This window comes from Panthera onca, chromosome B4 (assembly GCF_046562875.1).
Source record: "Panthera onca isolate mPanOnc1 chromosome B4, mPanOnc1 haplotype 2, whole genome shotgun sequence".
NCBI classification, from domain to species: domain Eukaryota; kingdom Metazoa; phylum Chordata; class Mammalia; order Carnivora; family Felidae; genus Panthera; species Panthera onca.
This window is the reverse complement of record NC_138345.1, coordinates 13,319,273-13,346,949: the sequence shown is the minus strand read 5'-3', so window position 1 is coordinate 13,346,949 and position 27,677 is coordinate 13,319,273. Positions and strand designations below refer to the sequence as shown.

General features: G+C 44.8%; 1 protein-coding gene across 3 annotated transcripts in view; it reads left to right on the top strand.

The window, feature by feature from the left end:
* The window catches only part of FAM107B (family with sequence similarity 107 member B), a 137,822-nt gene that overhangs the window by 72,102 nt on the left and 38,043 nt on the right, over positions 1-27,677 (top strand). The window contains exon 1 of one of the 3 annotated variants that reach the window (XM_060659289.3): positions 3,792-4,070. The exons of the other annotated variants lie outside the window; for them this stretch is intronic. The gene's annotated coding sequence lies outside the window, so the exon portion shown is untranslated. Of the gene's footprint in view, positions 1-3,791; positions 4,071-27,677 lie in introns of those variants that run through there. 3 annotated transcript variants of the gene reach the window in all.

Here is a 27,677-nt window from a genome sequence, read left to right as displayed (position 1 = left end):
TTTTCTCGGAAGTGTGTAGCTCTAGTCACCAGCCCCTGCTAAAGTGTTTCCAGTAGTCACAGGATTGACTGGGGGATGAGGCCTCACAGAACATGGAGCTCTCACGGGGCAGCTGAAGCTCACCGGTGCTGAGTAGACTAGCGTCTCACAGCCCCTTAGTGCCTGTGAAGGACTAGAACTCTCTTCCCTTGGTCCCCAATTCAGTATGGCTTCCTTCGCTCTCCCTCGCCTTGCCTCGCCCTGCCTACTGCCTGTGCTGGCAGTTGCCACCACAGAAGAATATAAACCAAAATCAAAATTTCCTAGTTACTGGGGTGAGGGTGACGATTTTATTGCAGAAAAAGAATAATGTTAGAGGAAAAAAAAAACAACTCACAATTCTGTCATCCTAGGAAACTGTCTTTTTTATTGATGTGTTTGTTCTTAGTGCTTGTCCATACTACTATAAAATCTTAGAGATATTAAACTAGTTATTTGTAACCCCAACAAAAGCCGAGGAGTTCGTTTGAATGTATGACAACTATTGTGGACTCTTGCCAGTTCACATTTTGACTTTGAGTGCAGCAACTTCCTAGGAGTGAATAAATTAATGATTTTTTTCTAAATGAATAAATATGTAAGAATGTATTTTTGTAAGTAAATATATGAGAATGTAGTTCTCTAGGAACAAGTTTATGAGTTCTTTCCATGATTGTGGAAAGATGCTGTTCACATTACCTCCCTGCAAGGCTTTGTAAAGTGTTGGTTATCATTGGGGCACCTGGGTGGCTCAGTCTGTTAAGCATCCGACTTTGGCTCAAGTCATGATCTCATAGCTCGTGAGTTTGAGCCCCATGTAGGGCTCTGTGCTGACAACTCAGAGCCTGGAGCCTGCTTCAGATTCTCTGTCTCCTTCCCTCTCTGCCCCTCCCCTGTTCGGACTCTGTCTCTCTCAAAAATAGTAAACATAAAAAATTTTAAAAAGTGTTGGTTATCATTTATTCAAACACTTGCATACTAGAAAGAACATGAGGCTTATTTTAGGTAGGCCTGGTGTAGTGTAGTAAGTTCCTTGACCTCTGTGAACTCCAGTTTTCTCATCTCTACAATGTGACTATTAGGCAGGGAATGCAGGTAAAGCCCCTGGCACCATGCCTGCGTGTAGGTATTAACAAATGGTAGTGTTCTTCCTTTGTGTGCTCCCCACAAGCTGGTGTCTGGATATGACCTCATACGTGATTGTTTTCACTCACGCAGTGGAACAAAATATTCAGTCCCATCGGACTCCACTAGAGTTTGCCCAAGGTTTGGGGTGAGTGCCCACTTCACCTGTACCATCATCCTGGGCCTTCTGTACCTGAAGTGCTGAGCCAGTTTTATAAGTGCTGGTAGAACAGAGAGATGGCTTAGGAAGTTGGGGGTGAAGGGCCAAGGCTGGACCCTGGGCCCTAACTGGAGAGTGGAAGAGCGAACACTGGACCTGAAGGTATGGATATGGCTGTGTTAGTCAGCTCAGGGGCTACAACAAATACCATAGACTGGGTGGCATAAACAGTGGACGTGTATTTCTCACAGCTCTGGAGGTGGGAAGTCCAAGTTCGAGGTGCTGAGACATATGGTGTCTGGTGAGGGCCCTCTTCCTGGTTTGCACATATGCAAGACGGATGGCCGTCACATGGCGGTGAGAGAGGTCATTTCTCGTCTCTTCTTCTAAAGGCACTAATCCCATTCACAAGGGCTCCACTCTCGTGACCTAAACGCCTCCCAGAGGCCCCACCTCCAGATACCATCACAGTGGACTTTAGGGCTTCAACATAGGAATTTTGGGGAGATGTAAACATTCAGCCCAGAGCAACGGCCAAGCTGAACAGAGGTTTAGAATCTGTGGACAGGCAAAGTTCTTAGAAACCAGGATGTGTTCTGCACAGAAGGTACGATTTCAGTGGTGCAGCCTGCAAAGTGGAAGTAAGGAGGACGTGGTGAGTGGGCTGGGAACGTCAGCCGGCAGAGGAGAAAATCAGGTCAGTAGGTCACCAGTAACCTGGAGTTGGCAGTGATGCCCAGTGGAGGTCCTTGCCTGGTTCGTTTGTGTGTCATGGGCTCCTGTAAGCACAGGGACTGACTGCTAGGTGAGGGGTCCAGGGTTAGTGACTAATGGCAGGAGAGAGCAGCCCACCGGGTTCATACACAGGGATGAGTTACCTTCTGTTTTGTCTGGGATAAGCTTGGTTTGTGTCTTTTGTGTCGTGTATAATTATTAGTAGAGCTTTCCTCCGGACTCCAAAGTGACCTGGTATCATTGACAAATAATTTAGCTTCCTAGGTACATGTCCATGGCTGCAGGTAAGTGTTTGTTGTGTGTTTGAGCAAAGGTCCCCATTAAAGGGTTGACTGACATGAGGTTCTCTGGTAAGCCCACGGCTTCCTGCCTCATTGGAGGAGCTTGGCTCCCATCTCTTTTTGTCTGCTTATTATTTGGATTCCAAAGACATCCTGCATTATGGTTTTCAGCGTTCTTTTCTCTCTGGGTTTATGTTTTTTTCAGTGACTGTTTTGGCAGCAGTCCACGAGCTGTTCCCTGTAATCCGGTCACACCTAGTGGCACCATCATCGCACCTCTTTGCCTGGACCTCCTTGGGGGGTTGTGCTTTCCCTGGGGCTCCTGCAGTGCCTCAGCTCCACCTAATGCCTGGGACTAGTGAGAGGCAGAAAGGAGTGAGAGAGGCGAGGACGCTTGGCCTCCTTTTACTACTCAGCCTGATTAGAAGGGTCTTAGGAAGTCTTGGCTGCCTGGCAGTTGGGGTGTGCAGCAATGGCAGCGGGGAACAGGGCTCAGTGCCATCTGGGTACTGTTGATAACGTACCTGTGTGTGTCTCTTGTTCCCCTTGGCACGGGTTCTCTGTCCCTTCTGCTAAGAGCTCCATTCCCCAAAAGAGTTGCTGTTCCTTCTTGAAGTTCCAGAAGCACCATTTGATGTGGGTGCCGGCATCGCACAGCACGTCGTCCTGTTTGAGACTGCTTCGTTTATGATGGAACGGAGTGAAAGGTTCCGCGCACTCGGGCGCCCCAGGGTGAGAAGGCAGGGCTCTCCCGCACATTGTCCCTACTGGCAGGTGCTTTTCCTCCTTTGGATTTCTGTGAGGTCCCCTGCTCACGGATTGCATGTTTCCGTGCCTGATTGGAAACTCTGAGTTTGGGGCCCCTCTCATCCTAATCTTGGCCTCCAGAGTGCTGCTGCTTAAATTCTGCCGTTGCGAGTCAGACACTGAAGGGCCCACGGGGTTCAGGTGTGTAGATGGGGCTGGGCTGGCTTCAGTCATGCCGTTCACACTATAAAACACACGAGGAGTGCTCGGCCCCTGTTTCAGACTCAGAGTGCTAGGAGTTCCTTTATTATTTTCTTTAATATTTATTTATTTTGAGAGAGAGAGATAGTGAGCAAGGGAGAGGCAGAGAGAGAGGGAGACAGAGAATCTCAAGCAGGCTCTGCACTGCCAGTGCGGAGCAAGAAGTTCCTTTTAAAAGGCCTCCATTTACATCCTGTTTTATATCATTTTAGTCGCACATTTCCTGAGCTGAAACCCTCCCTCCTAAGAACTAGCCTAGAAACATCCCTCCCCCCGCCCACCACCATCACCACCACCACCCCTTACAGCAGATCCTTTTGGGGGAAAGGACTGTCTTGTACGTTGGGCTGTGTCCCCGGGCCCAGTGATCCCCTGAGGACTGTCCCATCCACGTTGGAACACAGAGGGCCCTCCCGGTGAGTGGACAATGTACGGTTGTGAGTTTGCCTGCCCTTTGCTTCTGTTGCTTCACTTCCTTCACGAGCGTTTCCCCTTTCTTCCTGGCGGCTGGTGTTGGCAACTCAGCACGCAGGTTGGCAGGCTGGCCCAGCCTCTTCTACTTCCTCCAGCCCCCCTCACCCTGTGACTTGGGGTGGGGTGGCATGTCAGGCCACAACTTCCGTGGCCCCTTGTAAAACAAACGGAGAGCTACACACAGCCAGCTTGCGATCTTCCCCAGATGAAAGAATGCTGAAACGTAAAAGGAGGGCAGCCGGTGGGTGGGTGGCTGTCTGCCCAGAAAGGTGAGCTTACATCCTGTTTTTGGAGTCCTGCGGTCCGTACTGTGGTTCTCTGCATGTCATGTCACTTGTCATTAATGAGCGGATTCTTTCTCCTGTATGCTTAGCTCTGGGTTACATATATCTCCCTAAAGAGTCCTGACTCTGGATCTTAAGACACAGGTTGTCTTTTCAGCCAAATGGGGAAGGCTATGTCTTCCCCTCTCTCCCTGGGTAACTTTTGTCAAATGTTTTTCACTGTCCAGTTCTTTAAAGAGAAGCAGTGTGATTTGGCATCCTCTGGGATCAGAGTGCTTGGGCCCACCTTCCGGGTCTTCAGGTTACAGCTCTGTCAGTAAAATGGGGATAATAGTGTACACTTGATCGAGTTTTACAGAAATAACAACGAGCACATTAATAGTGTGCCTGCCTACAGCCAGCAATCAGGCGAAGGTTGAAAAACGTGGGTATGTTATTAATGACGCCCGCCTCACCATTCTGGTTTTGTTTTTAGAAGAACTGTTACCTGTCTCCTAGAGGGATGGCCACTGTCTATTCGCTAGTGATGTCCAGGGTAAATTGAGAACGAGGCATGCATTTCTGGGGACGACGGCAAAGAGTATTTGAGATCGGCAGTGCCCCAGAAAAGCCGATCTCTTTGGTAACCTGTGGCAAGTGGGATGATGATGATGTACTCTGCGACTGAAGACAGGATTTTATTCTAATGCATCATAACCTGGAGTTTCAGTGGCTGTCACGAGCAGTGTGTGGTCAGTATGCCAAATCTGAAACTGCCCACCTGGGCGAGCAGCCTGCACAATCTCCAGCATTAATCCTGAGCGCCCTACTGTGTGTCTTCTTACAGGAACTGGGCATTGGTTCCACAGCTATTATGGGCGTGGACACCCGCAGGTGCAGCTGAAGTGAGATGGTCCCTGGAACCTCCCAGGGGCTTTATAATGCTGGGACAGGGGGGTCGCTGTAAGGAGTTGATTTCCACCGCGTTTGGTGGTGTAGAACTCTGATTCCTGAATCAGCCATTTCTCCAAGTGTTGGAGTGCATCAGAAGCTGGTCTGGCTCCTGCCACCTCCCTGACCTAGTTTCCAACCACTTTCCTCCTCCCCTCGCTCCAGCCACATTGGCCTCTTTTCTGTTTTTCCTAAACAGGCCAAGCACACGCTTGCCCAGGGTGTGTGGGGATCTCCAGATCCTCTCTCTGGAAAGCTCATCCCAGATATTGAGAGGCCTCTCCATCACCCCTTATAAAATCGGCCCCCTGACCTGCACCCTCTTACCCTGCTTTATTCGTTTTCCTAACACTTGACCAGACTCACTGCGGATACCTTATAAGCTCCTTTGCTTCTTGCCTGTCTTTCCCCTCCCCCTGTACCCCCAGTAGAAGATGAAGTGCATGAAACGGGTGTTTGCAGCAACAAGGACTCTGCTTTGTTCTTGGTTTGCTGTAACCCCAGGTGTTCTCCCACTGGAGGCGATGCCTAAGCCTTCTCTACTGCCCAAGCAACATGGGATAAGAGTTCCTTAGGTTTTAGTCCTCAAGTATAACTAAATCGTTTGTCTTCTCAGTAAGGAAGGAAATATTTGGGAAGAAAATTCTGCAGAATGCATTATTTTAAGTTCCATTTTGGTATGAAGTCAGGATCTTGGGAGGCCAAGTACGAGGATCACATTAGCATTTCCTTTTGGTAAATTAAAATGAATGAAAGGCCAGTGAATTAAGGGCCAAGCATAATCCTATGGCTTTGGCCTTTAACAGTTTGCATTTTTTTAAATTGAAAATAGCCATGTGTTCCGTGGGCTTTTATTTGTGGGTAAATGAGCAGGGGATGCTGTTTACACTGTCGCTCATTGTTCACACTTTAGCTGTTTCTTCTGTAGTGTGGCCTTGACTTTTAAATTCCATGTATTTGGTTGCACACATGATTTATTTTGAGGTACCCCATCTCTTTGGAAAGAAGAACTGGGGAATGACAAAACGATTTTATCCGTGTCTCATCCCAGGTATTGAGTAGTCAACCTGGTTTTGAGATTCTGTTGCCTCTGTGTGTTTTTCCTTGGGTGATGCTACTGACGGAAAGTTCTGTGTTCGCTTAGAGTTTCCATTTGTTTGGCTGATAAGCTCAGGGAAGCAATTTTAGGGTCGTTTGCCAGCTGGGCAGGGAGGTAGGAACTTGTAAGTCATGAGTAGGGTTTGGAGGTGAATCTTTCATGGGTTTTATCTGGTTTATTCTTAATCTGGTAAGATTTTGGTTACTTTGCAGTAGAAGGCTTCAGAAGGAATCTGCACTGTAATAGGGAAAACAGACAACTGGCTTCTGAATATTAAAATACAGTTTCTTTAAGCATTGCTGTTTCCAACAGATTGGAGTCCGTTTATTCAGTAACTGTGCCTTCCTGTGTTTAGAGACTTAACGTCAGTTGCTGTGGATGTTGAGAAGTGATGCTTAAATAGCAAAACCTACTTTTGAGAAGCTTACGTTATAATAAATGAGTTTTCAAAATCGGTGTGTCACTTTGGTAACTGTTTCATAAACCATTAAGGAAATATCTTTTCTCTTAGAAAATCAGTTTATTTACTGACTTGAGCTTAATGCATAACTTAATGAGGGGTGTCCTTTCCTGGTGTCTGGTTCCAGGGTTTTTCCGAGATGTCTGTAGAAATTAATAGCAAGTGAATGTGGGGTTTGTTGTTGTTGTTTTGTTTTTTTGCTTTGTTATAATTTTGGTGAAGTCTTAAGATTTGTGAACAGGGCTGTCCTTTTTAGCGCACGTTTGAACAAAAACATGGTCTATTTTGTGGAGAGAGTGATTGGAAGAGGGATTTCGGATGGTTGGTAAATTGCAGGTGAATCAAATCACTGCCTTCTGTGAGTTGGCATTTGATTGTGTCAGTGTTAGTTATCAATGATTAGTCATGCATGATGTGCCTACTTCTCTTCTGCCTCTCCCTCATCTTAATCTCTTCCAAAATTGTCATGTTTGTCTTTGACTGAACAGGAACTCCCTACGCTTTGTTCTGGTGACTGAGGTGTGGTTTGTTTTCTAGCCTTATCAGTGGCCCTTACTTGCTTCCTGATAGTGGACTGACTATAGATCCTAAATAAAGAATCCTATTATTGACTTTATAGCAAGGAGCAAAAAGTGAACAGTTTGCCAAGATCCCATCTCTTGTCATGTTTGAGATGGATTTTTCTTCCCCGAGTAAAGACCGGTCATATTTATAAGCTGGTAGTACTATTTCAGCATCTTAGATGGAAATGTGTGTCCATGATAGGGAAGGAACTTGTTTATTGTATGCTTTTCTTCTGTATATTTCTTTTTTTAAACATGTTTACTTATTTATTTTGGGATAGAGAGGGATAAAAAAGGGAGAGAGAGAATCCTAAGCGCGGAGCCTGACGTAGGGCTCGAGTCTACGAACCTGTGACATTATGACCTGAGCCGAAATCCAGAGTCCGATGCTTAACCGCCTGAGTAACCCAGGCATCCCTCTTCTGTATATTTCTAACCTTGAGAATATCACTTAGAGAGATTTGGCAAGGTGAGGAAAGATGAATAAAAATGGATTGAGTTTGTGGAAATGTAGTAACTTAGGTTTATTAAACTCCTAATGGAAGACCCAGTGTCCCGGGCACAGATCGGTATGCAGGATATTTACCCTTGGGGAGCTTACATCTGTTAGGGAGGCTAGGCCCATGCTTGGGTTTAACAAATAGGGTAGACAAAGTAGTTGCTCATTCGTTGCAGGTGAAGTTGGCACCATTTTGCTTATTGAGCTTGCCTGATTGGGAAAGGGCTTTGTACTTTCATGTACTTGGACTAAAGATGGAGACCCCTGTGACGCCCTGTGTGAGCACAGAAATAGGTGCCAGCTGTAGGACTGAGACCATTTGGGAAGAACTGAGGAAAGGGGCCACCATTCTTACTGGTGTTAATGCTAATACCTTTAATAAAACTTAATTTAACTCCTTGTATCTCCTGGCCTGCAGCCATAAAAACATTAGTTGCCCAAAGATGGTTATTTGGAGAAAAAATGTCTTTAACATTGGAGTTATATGTGAATAGAAAATTGTGGATTGTAAGTGCATATGTTCATTTACATTTGTGGAAAAGACGTTGGGCCTGCTTATCCAGGGTTGCCTCTGTGGATGTGTGTTGTCATAAATATAGCTTTATAGATCTGAGTTTAAAGGACTTGGCATTTGAGGACACTGGGTGTGAAATCAGGGTAAGAGAACACGGCCCCTGCTACCATTTTTTGAGAGCTGAAATCCTCAGCTCTCAACTTAAAAAAAAAAGCAGGGGCAGACACTGTGGTATCAGTCAGCATGTCTTTGAGATAAAAAGAGTTTTTAAAAAGAAATAATTTTTTGATCAAAGAGAGCCTTGGATGATTATACACTTTTTGAGCTCCTGCTTGAAATCGGTGTTTATTCTTTTTCCTACTTTTTAATAGTAGTGACACATATTAACCCCAGAATACTTTGGGAAGATTTTTCTAAATTTTCCAATAACATCCCCTTTTCCTAGTGATCTGATAATGTCTATTCTTAACTAAATTTTCACAGTGTTCTCAACTTTTTCGTCAACACACATTTTTGGGGGCATTGTGACTTTAATTTATTAATAAACATCCCTGTTCCTGTTTTATAGTTGGAGCAAACTAAGACTCAGTAGTATATGTTGAGTGCAGCGTTAGGATTCTAGCTGTAAAGAAAAACAAAACTGCCCAGTCTCTCCTCCTGTGGTTCTCCTTTACTCTGACACACCACTGCCACGCTCACCACTTGTGACACCAGGTGTGTGGGGGGTTTTCCCCACTAAGCGTTTCTCAGTGACCTCAGCTGTGTGTCCTGCAATTTAACTCAGTTCTGATGTTCTCTGCCTGGATGTGGTCCCACGTGACGGCCGCCTCCCCGCTTCAGACACCAGCTGCAAGTATTTGGTTCCCAGGTTACCTCCAACTCCTGCCCTGCTTGGCCACACATTAGAGGTTCCCGTGACCTCCTCCCCCTCAGATTTGATTATGTGTCAGAATGGCTCACAGAACTCAGGGAAACACTTGGTTACCAGTTTATTGAAGGATATGGTGGAGGATACAGATGAAAACCCAGGTGAAGAAATACGTAGGGCAAGGTCTAGGAGGGGCCTGAGTGCAGGAGCTTCTGTCTCATAGATTCGAGGTGCATCACCCCCCGGTGTATGGGTGTATTCACCAGCCCAGAAGCTCTTTGAGCCCCGAATGCTGGGAATTTTTATGGAGGCTTCCTCATGGAGGCATGATCAATTATTAACTTTCTGAGAACTGAGGGCTGGGGCTGAAAATTCCAAGTTTCTGATCACGGGTTGGTCTTTCTGGTGACCAGCCCCCATCAGGAGTACACCCAGAGTTGCCTCAGTAGGACAAAAGATGCCTCCGTTGCTCTTACCACTTAGGAATTTACCCTGGTTTCAGAGCCCCGTTCAGTGGGGTCAAAGACCAACCCCTAGAATGAGAGATTCTCCTAGTGCTAGATTTTTGGAACTCTGTGTCAGGAAGTCGGGGCAGAGACTAATACATGTATTTTTTTACTATCTCACACAAATGCTACAGAATACTACCGGAAATATTTTTCCTAGTTGTTCCAGTTTCATTAATACCATGTCGTATAGAAGGCTTTCATTTTTTAGGGGAGTTTCTCAGCTGTTGACTCTCAGCTTTGTTTTTTATTGTGTTAACATAACATAAAATTTGTCATTTTTTAAATGGTTTTTTAATTTTGAGTATAGTTGACACACAACGATCTTAACCATTTTTAAGCATATGGTTCAATGCCATTTAGTATATTCACATTAAAAAACTTTTTATGTTTATTTATTTATTTTGAGAGAGAGACAGAATAAGTGGGGGAGGAGCAGAGAGAGAGAGGGAGAAAGAATCCCAAGCAGGCTCCACACTGTCCGTGCAGAGCCAGATGCAGAGCTTGAACTCACAAACCATGAGATCATGACTTGAGCCGAAACTAGGAGCCGGACACTTAACCGACTGAGCCACCCAGGTGCCCCAGTGCATTCACATTGTTGTGCAGACATCATGACCATACCTCTCCAGAACTTTCTCATCTTCCCAAATGGAAATTCTGTACTCATTAGACAAAACACTAACTCCCTGTTCTCTCCCATCCCCAGCCCTGGCAACCCCCATTCTACTTTCTGTCTCTCTAAATTTGATTTTTGTAGATACCTCATATAAATGGAATGATACGGTATTCATCTTTGTGTGTCTGCCTTATTTCAGTCAGCACACTATCATCATCGTTCATTCCTGTTGTAACAGGTGTCAGAATTTCCTTCCTCCCTTCCTTATTTATTTTGAGAAAGAGAGAAAGAATCCCAAGCAGGCCCCGTGCTATCAGTGCAGAGCCTGATGCGGGGCTCCATGTCAGGAACTGTGAGACCATGATCTGAGCCAAAATCAAGAGTTGGACGCTTAACCAACTGAACCATCCAGGTGCCCCAGAATTTCATTCTTTTTAAAGGCTGAGTAATATTCCACTATGTATGTCTATACACATCTTGTTTACATATCTATCTTTGATGGATCTCTTATTTTATACCGCGGGTCACAATCAGTACTATTATAACATAAAACACCATAGGAAATATGTACCGTATTAGGGATCAGTATGGTTGGGTGAAACGTGTGTGTGGTTTACTAAACCCTGTTGGTTGTCCATGTTTTTTCACAGGTGGAATAGACCTGAAATCTTAAGTATCAGGTCTTATGACACTTCGCAGGTGGGGAGGTACGCCATGTTTTCTGTGCTGTGGGAGGGGCAGATAGAAAGAAGGAGCAGGAAGAGCTGACTGACTCGTCCACAGTGATACATTTGGAAGGAATGCTCGTGAATCACATGTGAGCCAAGCAGCATGGTTTGTAAACAGTTTTCAGGGTTTTCCATGGAGCCTCCTCCTGTACTGCCCCTCAGGTTCTTTCTGTGTCACTGCTGTGTCAAGCTTGATTGGGGAGCGAGTGTACTGTGGGCCAGCACTGAAGTTAGCTCACTAAATATGTCTCGCGTGTGCCTCCCCAATGGTAATTTCGCACCCTGTGCCTTGGTCTAGATTTGATATTTCCTAATAATTTAATAACAATCTAGACCTAAAAGGAAATGTCTCTGGTTTAGAGAGGTGGACCATTCCTTGCCCAGAGTTTCACGCAGGTCGTTGGACAGAATTGGGACCAGAGCTCAAGGCCCTTCTTCCTCTGGTTGTAGTTTTTCATTGTGTTAAACATTTCCCCCACAATAGAAAATTCCCAGCACATTTCGTAAGTAGACCATATGTCATGAATTATGATCCTTAGGAGCTCAAGTTTTAGTTGCCTTAAAGCCTTCATGCTGTAGGTATTGGTGGTGGCGTTACAATGAATATTAAAGCCTAACCTCTTGTAGTTGGGGAGGGTGACTGAGTTGGAAAGGTGACTGAGCATGGTTAGGGTGTGTGAGTGTTGGGCAGGGGACGGTGCACATGCAGGCTTGGGGAGACCCCCATGCATTTGACTTGTTTATATACATGTATTGTCACAGCACTTAAAGAGGGCGCTGATTCATAGGTGGAAGTGTTTGCTTTTGTTATTAGATTTCAGTGAATGTGTGTAGAAGGTATTTGCTTTCAAGCAGAGTAGCTGCTCTCTTATGCACATTCTGCTTGTGCTGCCAGAGACAGCATGTTCCATTGGTCTGGAAGGTCAGTAACTGGTACCAGAGTTGGAACAGTTTGTTTTGCATTGTTTGCTCGTTTCTATGCCTCATGAGGTCATTCATTTGCACACAGAGATGGATATGCCAACTTTCCCGCCTTCTGGACTTGCTACAACATCTCCCTTTGAAGTTGAACTTTGTCTGTTTTGATTTTCGGAAAGAGAGCTTCTTGGGGAGGGGCAAGTGGTGGTGGTAAATTCTTGTTTGGGGGACTTTTCCTTCCCTCTCCAAGGCACCACCGCTATTGGGAGGTGCATTCTTGCCCGGATCTTTTTATCTGTTGCCTTGAGTGAGGAGCCTGCAAATATCCAGAGTTTAGCGTTCATTCTCAGTAACCCGTTTGTTTTCAGGAACCTATTGTTGCTTGTGCCTTGAGTAGGTGACAAGTGTAGTGCAATTTCTTGGGCAAACTTTGTCTTACTAAAGGTTGGGTTTTTTTTTTTAAACTTTGAATGATTGGGGGGGTGGGGGGCTCCTGGGTGGCTCAGTCGGTTGAGCATCTGACTTCAGCTCAGGTCATAATCTCACAGCTCATGAGTTCGAGTCCCGCGTGGGGCTCTGTGCTGGCAGCCCGGAGCCTGGAGCCTGCTTCGGATTCTGTCTCCTCCTCTCTGCCCCTCCCCAACTTGCACTCTGTTTCTTTCTGTCTCTCAAAAAGAAATAAACATTAAAAATTTTTTAAAAAAGCATTAAAACTTTGGATGATCATGAATAAAGCCTAAACAAGAAAATGTGTATCTGAGGTAGGAATAAATGTTGAGATCTTCCCATGGGTCACTGAATAATCTAGTCTTTCAGATGTGTGAACTTGAACTTGTGGGTTTAACAGAACAGCAGACCTGTATGATACGAGGCTAAATAAAAAGTGACATCTTGTTACAGTTTTGGACATCATGTCTTTGCCAGGGAGAGCGTTCTGTAAGAGGCTGTTTTTCCCCCCTGAAGATTTCTTCAAATGCCCAACCATCTCTGTCATACTCTGGATGAGTTGTACTTTACCTTTTAAAAATATCTTTTGTGTGTCCAGTATGTTTTATCCCCATGTATTTATTCATCCTCTATTCAATGTTTGGGACCCCGATGATTAAATTGTGGAATTTTTTGGAAGATACACGCTTCTGGTAAAAATGTCACTATTCCATGGACATTATGGGATGGATAAGTATTTTGAAGTATTTCATTTTAGCTAAATAGCACTTGATTTGCAATTGTTTTGCTCATTGCTTTCCCCTTCTCCCTAGTACTTGTGGATAGAAAAAACACACGTGTGCAGGAACAGCAAACCGCTCTGACAGGCTCCGAGTTGAATTTGCTTCTTGTTCCTTGGTGGGATCACGAAAGATTGGGTTCTTGGGTGTCCATCATGAAACCGCTCAGTCTCTGTCAATACCTGTCTGAGACGACAAGGGTTGTAAATACTCTCCTTCATCGTGGTGTAATATTTTCACAGTGGCTTTGACTTGTCTTGCTACCTATTCCCGCACCACACTGCTGCCTGGCACAAATATTTGGTGACAGTGTAATGTTGATAGAGACCAGTAGATCTCTCTGTCCCCTTCCTATACTGGCTTTTGGGTTTTTTTGGGTTTGGGTTTTGTTTTTTGTTTTTTGTTTTTTTGGTAGGTGCATTTGCAATGTCTTTTCATTGGAGAAAAAAAATATGAGTTACCCTTATTAACATAGGGTTCCTATCTTCCTTGTTCACATTCACATTTATTTATATATAAATCAAATTTTATATATTCTGGCTTAACTTTTGAAAGCTTTACTTTATAAAAGAATTCTCTTTCTGTAGTAATGAAACTAATTTAGAAATATTTACTTGTTGGTAACTGCCTTTGTAGGAAATGAACCTGGTTGGTGGGAGTTTCTGTTCCAGGGTTTGTGTGCTGGTTTTTGAGGAGTTCTGGCTTAACCAGCCTGTGTGGTGGGGGCTGTGCTGGGGCTGTGCTGGGGCTCGTAAGCTACCCTATGAGAATAGGGGCCCATTTTCCTTCATGAAGCCTGGTCTTGAATTAACGAGAGGACGGGGAGAGAGGGCTTGTTTGTGGGCTGTGTGAGGGGTGGCAAAGGGCCCTCGGTTTCCTTCCCAGGCCCAACCTGTTGAGTAACCATCGGATCTCCTGGCACTTGTGAGCTTACTGTGCTTTTTTGTTTGGTTAGTTCTTCCGCCCCACCCAAGGCCTGGCTGAACTCTGTCTTCTCCAGAACTTGAGAGCAAGGTTAGACTGAATAGAAGTACTCGAATTGTTCTTCAGTTGAGGAAGTTTTTCTGCATATATATTTTTGTAAATAAGGCTAAAAAGTTTTTGTTGAAACAGTGTTCTATTATTGAGTCTTTCTGAGCTTCTACAGGACTTAAATCTCCAGATGGTATATACTCTTAATACCTATGCATGCTTGCACATGTGCATAAACACACACACACACACACACACGCCAGAAAACACAACTCCCTGTGACACAGAACAACATAGCACATATTCTCTCCTTCTCTGTTCCACGGTGATGTGATAACTTTGGCACTTGATTGTCAAGAAATATATTCTGTACTCGGTTTCTGTATTAGTTATTGGCCTCATATCAGTTAAATCCATGAGGATTTTCTGGATTCAGGTAACTTACAAGTTAGTAGTGAAATGTGAGAGGTTTAAGGAGAATCTCAGGGTTGGGTGAAGGTTTGAATATCAGAAAAAAATGATTATTTGTGAAACAGACATCTGAGTGTTGAGTCCCAAGCAGAAAGGACTTTTAGATAAGGACCAGAGGAACACCTGGTGGAGCTTAGAAAATTCCTAATTTCTTTTCTTCAGGATAAATGTGTATACACCACATAGCAGTCTCATTGTGTTAAAGTACACCTGTGCTTGTGTCCCACAGACTTCCTGGGACACCAGCTGCTTTGGAGTGCCATTTAGTATGTCACCAGCAGCCACCCCACACCCCACACGGGGTTACCTCCCACCCTATTCCCTCTCTCCCTGCAGTTACCTCCGTGGGCTCCTGTAGCCCTGGAACTCCAGGGACTTTGCTCTGAGGACTGTCCTGTGCTTCCCCTTCTTACCCTAGATTTTTGCACTTGCCTCGTGCTGTGACTCCTGCTCTGTGATCAGCCTGCTTATCCTCCAGAAGTCTTCACCTCCTGGTCCTAATGGAACCCGGCTCTTGGAGTTTGCTGCTGTCTGTGCCCTGGTGGACACAGATGGCACCTTCTGCCACACCCAGATAGCGCCCCGGGTCCTCGTGGCTGCTTTCACATCCTTCCTCTCTCACTCCTTGGCCTTCTGGGCTTGCTATGGTTAGTGATCATCTCCTGCCGTCTGTGCAGTCATTTACTAGTCCTAGCTCCAAAGTTTTGGCCCCTGGGCGGCAGTCTCCTGCTCCAGCCTTCAGGAGTTGTTAGAGCTCATCAGTTGATCCCAGTGGCCTCCAAGGTGGGTGACCAGCAGGCCTCATTCGCCTGGGACTGGGGGCTGGGGCTTTCTTCGGGGATCACTTTCAGTTATAGAACCGTCCCAGTTTCCCCAGACACGGGACTTTCAATGCTCAAACTGCAACGGGTGGATCACCCTCAAAGAGTCACTGTCCGAGATCTTGCTAACACGGTGAGCTGCTTTGGGTCTGAAATTTGTAGGCTCCAGAACCTCCAATCCAGTTCCTCTGATGGGCTGTCCCAGGTGACGTCAGATATTTGCCCTTCTGGGTGCACTTGGAGCCCCTTGTCCTGCTCCCACCCTCAGTGTCAGTCACGGTGCCCTTCTCAGCACACCAAATCCCCTTTTCCCTTCTGCCTGCTGTGAGGGCACATCCCAACCCTGGAGGATGGGGCAGCTCACTGTCCCCATGTCTGTGCCTGGACTGCCAGTTTCTGCCAGACCACGTCACAGATGCCACTGTAAGATCCTGGTCCCCACCTTCACCAGGGACTTAGGCCTGCTAGGAAATTAAATGTTTTCCTCCTCAGCACTCCTGCTCTCCACGGTGGCTCTGTCCAACCTTCTCAACATGCAAATCTCCAACTTTATAGTCAGCTACGTCCCTGCTTGTCCCTCGCTGTCAGCAGACCATCCTTTCACCACTAATAAAATGGTCATTTCCAGGCTGTGCCCTCTTCTTCCCACTGCCCCTCTGCAAATCTGCCCATTCTTGGATCCTTTCTTATTTTTCTGTTGATGGTGCAAGAAGTATCCCCCTCACTTCCTGAAAATCAGTTTCTCTCCCACCTCCTGTTTCCACCTCTGCCCTGGTGTTTCTTTATCATAAGGATTTGCCAATGCTCACGTCTTTCCCGTCTTAAAAACAGAATACAATGGACACCGTGAAACCCTTACCTTCCCTGATGCCCTGCACTTTGGCTACTACTTTCTCTCTCCTTCCCTTTGATGAAACGTCTGGAGAGGATATTCTCCTTTCTGGTTTGTACTTCGTTACCTACTGCTGGATGACAAATTATCATAAATGTAGTGGCTTAAAATGACATGCATTTATTATCTCACCATTTCTGTGGGTCAGGAATCCAGGCCTAGCATATCTGAGTTCTGTGCTTCAGGCTGTGGTCCATGGGTGTACAGGGCTGTGGTCTCATCCGAGGCTCACCTGGGGAAGAATTGCTTCTAAGCTCACGGAGGTTATTGGCAGAATTCATTTCTTTGCAGTCATGGGGCTTAAGTTGCCCTCTGTTCCTACAGGTCCCTGTACTTCATGGTCCATGGGGTTCCACTTACTTCATGGCAGCTCCTGACAGCTGGTAAGAGAGAGACTCCAGCAAGATGTAATAATCATGGGAGTGATAATCCTGTCACTTTTGCCATATCCTGTTGGGTGGAAGTGAGTCACGGGTCCTACTTCCACTCAGAGGGAAGGGGTTGTACTAGGGGATGAGAGGTGGGGGATGAGGTTCATGGGGGCCTCCTTGGTCTCTCCACCACATGCCTCATGTCTCAATTTGCTCATTCCCATTCACTCCTCACACTACTGTATTCCTTTTTTTTTTTTTTTTTTTCCCCCTTATCTCCACCACTTTACTGAAACTGCTCTCAGGCAGAATTTGCTACATAGCGTGCTGAGTTTAGTGCAAAATGAGAATGCAGGGTTCCTTGTTCAAAAATTATTAAGAATTTCAAGATGGTGGCAGCAAAGCATGAAACCACGTCCCAGGTGCATGCTCGCGAAGCCAGCCTTGAAGGAAAGTCATCCTCCCTATTGCTGAGTTCAGAGGGTGCTTGCTTGTGCTCTTGATGGACCGCTCAGCAGTTCTTGCTGAACACAGTTTACCATGGCAGAGAACGTGTTCCTCTGTGCAGTAGTTGCCTATCTCTGAGCCCTGAGCCCTGGATTCCCTGCTCTTCCTGGGTACTCCCCTTCGGTCTCTTTTGCAGGCTCCTCTGCACCCATCCTATAGATTGTGGGCTCCCAAGTCCGTGTATCTAGCCTGTTTGTGACTCTCGAGCTCAAGCACTTACGCCAGTGCCTCCTTTACACATTCGCTTGCATGTTTTATGGGCATCAAAAGTGCAGCATGTCTAAAACTCCTATTTTCTCTGATCCACCAAGCTTGTTTCTCCATTTTGGTGGCTGGCTTCATTGTCTCCCCAGGTGAGTTTTGATTTCATTCTATATAAATCCCTGCCTTTGAGCTCCTTCTTTGTTTTTCTGATTAATCTTAAACTTCTTAAGATCTGTGCTGCCACATGTCCATGAAGGGTTGGCCACCGGGACTGATTTCATCCCGAAGGTCTTCTCGACATCTGCAGCCTGTTGTCTCAGGGTTTCCTGGGCTTCCTCTGTTACTACCCAATGTAGTTCATTGCTGCTGCTTCCTTAGTTAAGTGTCTGCTTCCCCCATTAGCATGTCAACCTCATGAGAGTAGGAACTTCGTTTGTTCACTGCTTTAACCTTGGTGTTGAAGTGTGCTGGGCACCTGCTACAAATACATATTCTAATAATGAAAGAGTATTTAAAATTTTCAATCTGATTTTTTAAAGTGTGATCATTTTGGATTGTCTGGGTGGCTCAGTAGGTTAATCACCTGACTCTTGCTTTCTGCTCAGATCATCATCTCACCGTTGTGAGATTGAGCACCAGGTGGGGCTCCACACTGGGCATGGAATCTGCTTAGGATTCTCTCTCTTCCTCTCTCTCTCCTCATCTCCCTCTCTCCCTCCCTTCCCCCTCTGCCTCCCTCTGCTCTGCTTTTTCTAAAAAAAAGAAAGTTAAAAAAAATAAAGTGTGATCATTTTGTTTCTTTGTAGAAACTGAATGTTACGGAAAAACAGGACAGGGCGCCTGGGTGGCTTCGGTCAGTTAAGCCCCCACCTCTTGATTCTGGCTCAGGTCAAGATCTCACAGGGGCATCTGGGTGGCTTAGTCGATTGAGCGTCTGACTTCAGCTCAGGTCATGATCTCGTGGTTCATGGGTTCGAGCCCCGCATCGGGCTCTGTGCTGACAGCATAGAGCCTGGAGCCTGCTTCGAATTCTGTGTCTCCCTCTCTGCTCCTTCCCCACTCATGCTCTGTCTCTCTCTCTCTCCTTTAAAAATAAATTTAAAAAAAAAAAAAAAAAAAAAAGATCTCACAGTCTGTTGTGAGATCAAGCCCTGTGCTGGGCCCCATGCCGGGTGTGGAGCCTGCTTGAGATTCTTTACTTTTGCCTCTCCCTTGCATGCATGTGTGCATTGTCTCTCTCTTTCTCACTCACTCTCAAAAAAAACCAAAAAACAAAAAAGAAAAACAAGACAGTGGCATAGTAGCCTTGCAGTGCTTGAATATAAGGAATATCTATAGTGCTGTAATCGTTTTGGGGCTTTGGATTGTTGATTAGAAAGTAACATTGTAACAGGAACTAAGTGCATGTTTTCTTATTTCCCTTGAGTTCTGGGCACTGATAGGTGAAAGGGTGTATGTGTGTATAATTTGGTCTGTGGAATTCACAGAATTGCCTGTGTAATTTTGATAAGAGGAAGTAAAAACAGTGTGTGTCAGATACCATCATCTGAATCACTCTGCTCTTACCCAGATGTATTTTGATAGTTTTTTGTCTTATTGTGTTTAACCAGCAAGGGAGAGGTAATTGTCGTTAGAGATCTTACATCTCTGACTTTCTGGGGTCCTGTTTTCCTTGATGTATCTGCTTGAAGAAAGTGTTTGGCAATAGAATGCTGAAATATATTAAGTATCTGGGAGCCTAGTTTTTTAGAGACTAATCGTGGGCCAGGAGAGGAAGAATTCCACCCAATGCAGATAGGATGAATCTCTCAAAAGCCTTGGAGCAATCTCATTTAAGCAGAAATCAGTCACACACAAACAAAATAGTACATGGGTGTATTTGTTAAAGAAGAGCCTTCATTCTACAGCCCAGGATTTTTAAGCTTTTTGATCTCAGGACTCCTTTACGCTGTTAAAAAGTATTTGAGGACCCCAAAGAACTTTTTCTGTTGTAATGTCTATTGATATTTACTTTGTTAGAAATTAAAACTCAAAAAAATAAAAAATGTACTTAAAATGACAAAAATAGCAATACCCTCATTATATCTAACAAATTGGGAAAGGTAGGAGCATTGAAATAACCTTTTCGGATAACTATGGATATTCTTTGATACTTCATTAATATATGACTAGTGGTGGTTTTTTAAAGGTTAGGTACAATGTAGGTTCTGAAACCATAACATAGATCTTTTCCTGGTCTGTTACTTTAGAATTCAGTAGTTCATCTTGCATTCTGAATAGACAGAAAAGGTATAATTAAGTCAGTTACAACACATCTGTATAATGAAATATTATGCAACTATATTTAAAAAGTATTTTATCACAGATGAAATGCTTTTAAATGTAATAAATTGTCTACTCAGTATGATCCTAATTTTGAAGAGATGTGTGTTGTACTAATTGAAAGGAAAATAGCAAAATATGGGAATGTGTCCTGATGCATTCATGGATGATTTTCTTTATACTTTTATGTATTTTCCAAATTTTCTACAATCAGCACATTGCTTCTAAAATCAGGGAAAAAATTAAGGCCTTTTCTTTCTTAAAAAAATTTTTTTTAATGTTTATTTTTGAGAGAGCACAAATGGGAGAAGGGCAGAGAGAGAGGGAGACACAGAATCTGAAGCAGGCCCCAGGCTCTGAGCTGTCAGCACAGAGCCCAGTGTGGGGCTCGAACCCACAAACGGCGAGATCGTAACCTGAGCAGAAGTCAGACACTTAACTGATTGAGCCACACAGGTGCCCCAGGGTTGGTTTGTTTGTTTTTTAATAAAGAATAAATGTATCTATTAAATGATTTTCCTCATCCCTGGACCACCTTTTACAAGAACCCCAATATGTATAGTTGGAGTGGTAGCAAGATCATTTCTTCCTCTCAAGTTTTTGTTTATTTAACAGAACTGATGTAACCTTTCTGTGGCTATTTTAAGCCTCAGGAATTTAACTTTTTAGTTTAGTGGCAATTAATTGATGTATTAAAGAAACTGTATTTAAGAATTATTCAGGGAAAGTATTGCTGAATTTTATAGCAGGGACATAATTTGCTTTTTCTCATTTCTGTCACACCTCAGGCAAATCCTGTTTCTTATCTAGGTAAATTGGCAAAAGGATCTTGTACTAGGTAATAAAGCTACTGTCATAGTTGAGAAATATCCTGGAAATCAGCGTGTAATTAACCTCTCATTTACTGCCTCTGAGTAGTTTGTCAGAGAGGTGAGTGTGGCGTTTTTCTCTTTACGGTTTTATGGCTGGAAGTTGAAGTGACTTCAGAGAAATGCAAAGGGCAGCCCACATCTGGGGATTAGTTCCCTGCTTACCCATGGATTTAGAAAGGATGTTTGCTCGCTATTATGTCCCTGATGTTGTATTGTCCAAAAATATTGCTGCTTTAAGGCTTTTGTCCTCAGTGTGTGGACAGGAATCCAAATCTGCTGATGGGTCTCTTTTCTGAAAATGGAGGACATTTCTTTGTTTTATGTTGGCATCCTGTTGGCATTTCTTTGTTTATGTTCCTTATGATATAATTAAGTGATTATTAGATGTCTACAGAAGCTACGGTGCATCCACGAAGAAGGAAATTAGCAGTTTTGCATCCTCCACTTATCATCTTAAAGATGAGAACATCCCTTTGATATTTCCAGCTGAGCATACAGGTCTGTGGCTTTAGTTAATGTGCTGGTGACGTCTTGCAGTGTTTGCAATCTCTCCAGGGCTGTTTACTAAGGCATAGCCCACTTTAAAGTGTAAACTGTGATGGGAAACTAGTGCCTATTCTAATATTGTTTTACATTAAAAGGCCATTCTATCCTCTGCCTAAAACAGTTGAGAATATTCTACTCGGGGGCATCCTTAATGGTTAAAGTCATCATTAAATTTGGAAATCTTCTAATATCCATCAGATTTTATGAGTTGAACATTTGGGAGGCTAGGGAATGCACTCCAGATATAGGTAGTGATTTCTTCATGTTGTTATTGAAACCGCTGTTTGCACTGCATTTATTTCTCAGATCTGTCGTCATCTTTTGTGTAATAGAGCGGGCTTAGAAGAATTTGCAGGCTAAGTAAGGAAGGAGGAGTGTTGTTTTTACTGTATTACCGTAATCATAAACTTCATGAACTGCAGGGGTGTTTTACCCTTGCCTGCCTTTGGTATCGATGCCAAAATCCTGTTCCTGACCACTTTTCCATCTTCCCTCCTGCTGGCTCCCTGTGCTGCAGCCACCCAGGCCCCCTTCTTGTCTAGTCTCAGCTTTTGCTCATGCTGGTGGCTCTCCCTGGAGTGGATCTCTCCCTACATAGCAACTTCATTCAGATAGTTGCTCAAATACCACTCAGGTGTCTGTTCTTTCCTTAATGAAATCTTCCCTGAATATCCCAAATAGCCCAGCCTTTCATTCTGTTTCCTTCCCTGTGTTTGCTTTCCCTAGTCCTTACTTACTCCTTGATAAATACATATATGGTAAAACCTTGCAATGCAGGTAACTTGTTCTGCAAGCGTTCTGCAAGACAAGCAAACACTTCTAATAAATTTTAATTTGATAAAAAAGTGACATCTTGTAATACGAGTAGTACCTGATGGCAAATGTCACAGGATCACAACTGAGCGAGTGGTTCTTGAAATTCACCTTGATATTCAAGTGCTTTGGATTACAAGCATGTTTCCAGACGAATTAGGCTTGCAAACCAGGGTTTTACTCTATTTCTATTTGCTTGCCCGCCCCGCCTCATGTGGGTTTTATGAGGGCGGGGGCTTTGTTTCCTCTGTTACTACTTCCACATTGTTTAGAATAGTGTCTGGCACTTAACAGGCACGAAATAAATACTTGATGAGTTAAGTTAAGGGAAGAAGGAATTCACCAGATTCTCTGTCATGGACTACTATAAACAGATTGCATTTAATTTCCTGATATCATACGTCTTTTGAAACACGGGATGAAAGGCTTGCTGTGTTATACCTTGATTCAAACTGTGCCAAACACCATCCCGGACAGGCAGTTGATGGTCACATGTTCTGGAACAAAATTAGATGGAACAAAACACGAGTATAGTTGTTTATACTCGTGTCTGTCAGTGGCTTCCAGAACACCAGTGTGCTCTGTAGATGGTGCAAATGGGAGCACGAAAAAGCCCGAGAGTTTGGAGGGAAGCAGTTTGATTTTTTAATTTTTACATATTTGGACTCTGGAGTAAATACTTTGACTTGCTTTTTAATGCTAGTGTTATGAACAACTTTGATGAGGTTCTTGTTGAAAATTACTGGTGTGTCAGGTATATATGTTGGGCTAAATCGGAGAGTTAGTGACAAAAACAGTTTCCATCAGTGCCTTCCTCCTTCTCAGGGACCTGCTATAGTGGTCATACAGTGTCAGAGGTAAACCACATCTGGATTCAGAGCCCTTTGTTAAACTTGTCCTCGTACCGATGTAGCCTTCTTTCCTGCCATTTATTTACCTGGTGAGTCCTCCTCAATTTGGTCAGGCTGGTGTTGCCATTATTTCTCTTGCCTCTGGGCCCCTTGGTGTCCCTTAAAATATCCTGCTTGGTCGTTGCTGACCCTGCCTGGCCAAACCCTTCTTTCAGGGCTTGCTTCAGTGGGGTGCTCACCCTCTGACTAAATCTGTGTTCCCTGCTGTTTACACAGTTTAGTTCTGAATCAGTATGTGATATTAATGTGTTACAGATCTTCTTTAGTTTTTACCAAAAGACTTTTAAAAGGGACTCTTGTGTATCCTTTGTTTTTCTTTTTTAGATAACATTTCTTTTAGGGGCGCCTGGGTGACTCGGTCGGTTAAGTGCCAGACTTCAGCTCAGGTCATGATCTTGTGGTTTGTGGGTTTGAGCCCCACGTCAGGCTCTGTGCGGACAGCTCAGAGCCTGGAGCCTGCTTTGGATTCTGTGTCTCCCCCTCTCTCTGCCCCTCCCCTGCTTGAACTCTTTCTCTCTCTCTCTTTCTCTCTCTCTCTCAAAAATAAACATTAAAAAAATTAAAAAAAATATTTCTTTTTTTAAAAGTTTCTTTTTATTTATTTAGAGAGTGGGGGGGGGGGGGAGGGGCAGAGGGAGAGAGAGACCCAAACAGTCTCCACGCTGTCAGCATAGAGCCTGATGTGGGGCTCAAACTCACAAATTGTGAGATGATGACCTGAGCCGAAATCAAAAGTCAGATGTTTAAGGAACTGAACCACCCAGACGCCCCTCATGTATATCCTTTGTATCCCCCAAGCCTGATAGGCAGTGAAGAAAAGAGAAAATATAAGACCCAGAATGTTGACTGGACAAACTTGACTTTGGGACATTCCAGTCACCCTCTCTGAGGATGTGGGGCCCATAGAGGCACTGAGGAAATAGGGTTTGATTACCTGGATCCAGCCTTTGAGTAGAGCAGTGTGTTGGGTCGTGCCAGTTGAAGCAGAGCATAATGCAACAGAAAACTTAGTCGAGAACTGAATGAGAAGCTGTGGCCTTAAGGGACTTAAGTTCTGTAAGACCGATTGAAATTGCTTGGAGGGACCTTTTCAGCTGCCCCCCACCCTCCTTTTAAAGGGGTGACTTAAATCTCCATGCTGTGGTTTCACTAGAATGGAAGCTCCTTGAGGGCAGGTCTGCCAGTGTCGTCTGCCATGTGTCTCTGGTACTCAGTGCTGGCACAGGAGGTGCTCACTGAAGGGTAGATGGATGGATGGTTGGTTCAGGTGGCTGGTCTTGGGGATGGAGGGAGAGGAGACGAGTGGACAGAATGGTTCTTGCCGCCCTTACCTGCCTTTCCCCTATACATGGTCGTGTTCTAGCCCAGACCCTGTTCTGGGTGTGGCTGATCATGGTTGACTCTCCTTTCATGGTTCTCGACCGGAGCTAGACCCTGGCATTGTTTCTGAAGTGCCACAGGTGATTCCGATGTGCAAGCCAGGTTTGTAAATCACAGCTGTGGAGTGTTTGAAGGGAAATGGAGGTTAAGCCATTCCAGTGGGTTCACATGTAAATAAGCAAAATCAGCATGTCCTGTTGGGGAATGTGTTATTTTGCTGCTCTTTAGTTGGAGCTGTACAACTCAGTAGGTTGAAGTGTTTTTTTCCCTTACATCTTCATCTGCTACTTTGGGCTGCCTTTCACATTTAGCTCTTGGCAGCTTAAGAATTGAAGCTCTTTGGGCATACTTTTATTATACCTGGCGCAACATACTATTAAGGTGTTGAAGGGTTTTTAAAAATTCAGCAGCAAAATGTAGGTGGTCTCCAGCTCCAGACACTGCATGTACAGTCTCCCTGCCCGGTGCCCCTCCCATACCCAGTTTTCCAGTCCCCCCGCTGTTCTCCCCACAAGTGTACCTGTGAGCAACTTGGACTCTTGAGTTCAGAAAGGGACGACTGTAGATAGGAAAATCGCAGTCAGGTGTACTGTTGCCAGTGGCCTGCTTCATTTAATCATTTAATTATCATCCTGGACACTTCTTGAAATTTCCACCTGATTTTGGTCATGTTCGGGCTGTGTATTAATTCAAACTGTACTTTGTGAACAAGTAACTTTTTATAAGTTACACATTTTAGGATCTCTAGGAAGGTCAAGGAGTTACTTTATCTTTTATATCTCAGGCTGAAATAGTTCAGGTGACTCATTACCTTCGGACTTCTGAAAGCTAGAGAGAGCAAACTGGAGTTTGGAAAGAGGTTTGCATCTGCATGTAAGAGGTTTGCACGTTTGATCGTGTGCGTGGGCACACTTAGATGCTCACACACTTGTCGTAGGCTGGGTTGGAAAATAGTTCCGGACTGTGTGATGAATGGCAAAGTGGTAGAGATGCATGAATGGGGGGTTCAGGGAAGTGGGAGATGCTGAGGAATAGGAAGGCCAGCTGGAAGAATTAGGACAGAATTAGCTGGACTGAGGCCGAGTGGGTCAAAAGATGGAATTGTCTTTTTTTCCTAAAAACTTAGCAAATAATGGCCTGGTTCCAAAATGAGAAGAGACAGCACTGCCTGGTCTCTTTCCCCTGGGAGTGGGCTTCTCTAGGAGGGAAAGAAGCCGGCTGTGGTACTGAAGAAGCCAAGGCTCTGGCCGAACCCCCACTGGGCTGACCCACCTCTTCCTGTTGCATGACCTTGAGCTAGTTGCTAAGTGTCTGTGCCTCAGTTCCTACTCTGTCAGTGGGCGTGAAAATACCTCCCTCATGGAACTGTCTTGGAGGTTACATGAGATGAAATACACGGTGTTTGAACGGTGCCTGGAACGTAGTAAGGACTGAATAAATGTTAGTAGTAGGAGTATTTCTGTGGATTACCTGAAACCAAACCATCACTGATAATACAGTTTCTACTACCCATTTCAAATGATTTTTTTTTAATCCCATTTGAATCAAGACATTGCAGGAGAGCACAGACCCAACCAAGGGTGGGTATTTAGTAGAGAGAAATAGAGAAGTTAATTTAGCCCAGTACCAGTGACTACAGTTTTTTTTCTTCATCATGACCGATTTAGGACAAATAAAAAGGTTTCTGGGCTGCATCTTTTCTCCATGCAAAATTTATTGAGATACTGAATTAGTTTAAGAAATGATGGTTGAGCATTTAGTATATTCTAAGCCCTGGAGATACAGTGGTGTACAAGAGAAATGGCCCTGGCCCTCAGGTGGCTCTGTATCTGGAGGGGAGATGATCGAGTAACCTGTGTCCAGCACTAGATAAACAGGTCCAGACTGTGAGAGGTGGGACCCGAGCTCAGGACAGAGACTGATGGTGGAGGAACCCCGGTTAGATGGGGTGATCTGGAAAGGTTTGGGTAGAGGTTAAAAGGGTGAGAATGAGCCAGTGTGGGGAGAAGGTGGGATGGGTTGGGAGGAAATGCTGTTGGGTGGGGGTGATGGCCTGTGCGAAGACTCAGCCAGGTAAGAGTTAAAGGATGGCCAGTGTGGCTGGAGCGCAGGGAGCAGGTGAGTTTGGAGCCTGGGGTGTGGTGAGAAGGAGTCCCTGGTCCAGTCAGGGGGGGAGTGGGGGCCGCTGCCAGGGGTTCGGAGAAGCTATTGTGCAGTGACCCGACCTAATTTACATTTTAGGATAACACTTGGGAAGAAAGTCAATTCTTGGTGCAGGCTTCCTGCTCTGGCGTTTTTCTTTTTAATAATGAACCTCTTGGTGCTACTTTTTTAGCCACGGAAATGTTGGTATCTGGGTGTGTCTGACAAGTGGCAGTGCTGGGATGGCCTTCTCCGATTTTACCCTGAAATTGCACTGCCGCCAGTACAGCGAGGCCGGTGGCCGTGGCCCACACGTACCCTACAGACTGCAGTCTGGAGGAACACACAGTGAGTCGCTAATCAAGCTGGAGGTTCTGCACAGCTTTGTTGTGTCAAGAGCAGAACTCTCGTGAGTCAGGGCTGTGACAGATGAGAATATTGTGACCCGGCTGATACCTGGCAGGCTGAGTGCTGACTGGTGTATTTCCTTTTTCAGTCAGAGCATCCTGGCGGAGCCAGGAGCAATTCAGAAACTCTGTGATCAGCACCTGTAGATCTGTGCTTTTGGGAGGAGTCACCACGGACTACTTTATTGTAGATCTCTGAGATCAAATAACTGACTTTCACATCAATTCTGATGACAGGGAAGGGCTCTTTGGAAGGCCATTTGAAGTAATGGTTATTAATCAAATAGTGCTCCCCCCCCCCCCCCCCCCCCCCCCCCCCCCCGCCCCTTGAGTAGTGAGAAAGGAATGTAATGTTCTTTTACTGCAGTTTACTTTATCTTGCTGCCTGATCACCTCAGACTATTGAAAACCCCAAGGTGGCAATGAGGGGCTGCATTTCATAGCCAGGCTGTGGTATGCATTCCTTATGGGTCATAGGTCGTTTAGGAGTCACCCTATTTGTATTATAGCTGCAGATAGATAAAGAGCAGATTTCTCACGTTTCCTGGCTTGGGGGGGATAGGGGAATGTGTGTGGCTTTGAAAAGTCTGTCTCATGGAGGCTGTGTTGCCCAGTGCATTGCATTGCATCGTGTGTGTGTGTGTGTGTGTGTGTGTGTGTGTGTGTAAAAAGTCTCAGGTTTAGATCAGACTGCCCCAGAACCTCTGATCTCTTGGTTCGGGGCTCATAGGTGATGAAACTGATCCTGAGGGGCACGAACATTTTCTGAATGCATGGAGCCTAAGGGATGGCAGACCCAGGAACAGGGCCTGGCATTTCTGAGGTTTGGACCTGTGCTCTTGGACCTGTGATGTTTAGTTAATTGTAGGGAAAAGGGGCAATGACAGATTTAGTAAGGAAATAATACACAATTATCCCAAGTCACGGAGTTGAATATTTCTGTCTCTGCAGTGAACCATTTTAAGAGAAAACAAAGTTTGTTTCTTGCTAATGAGGTGGAAATAGAACTTATCTTAAAATAAGCACAAGAG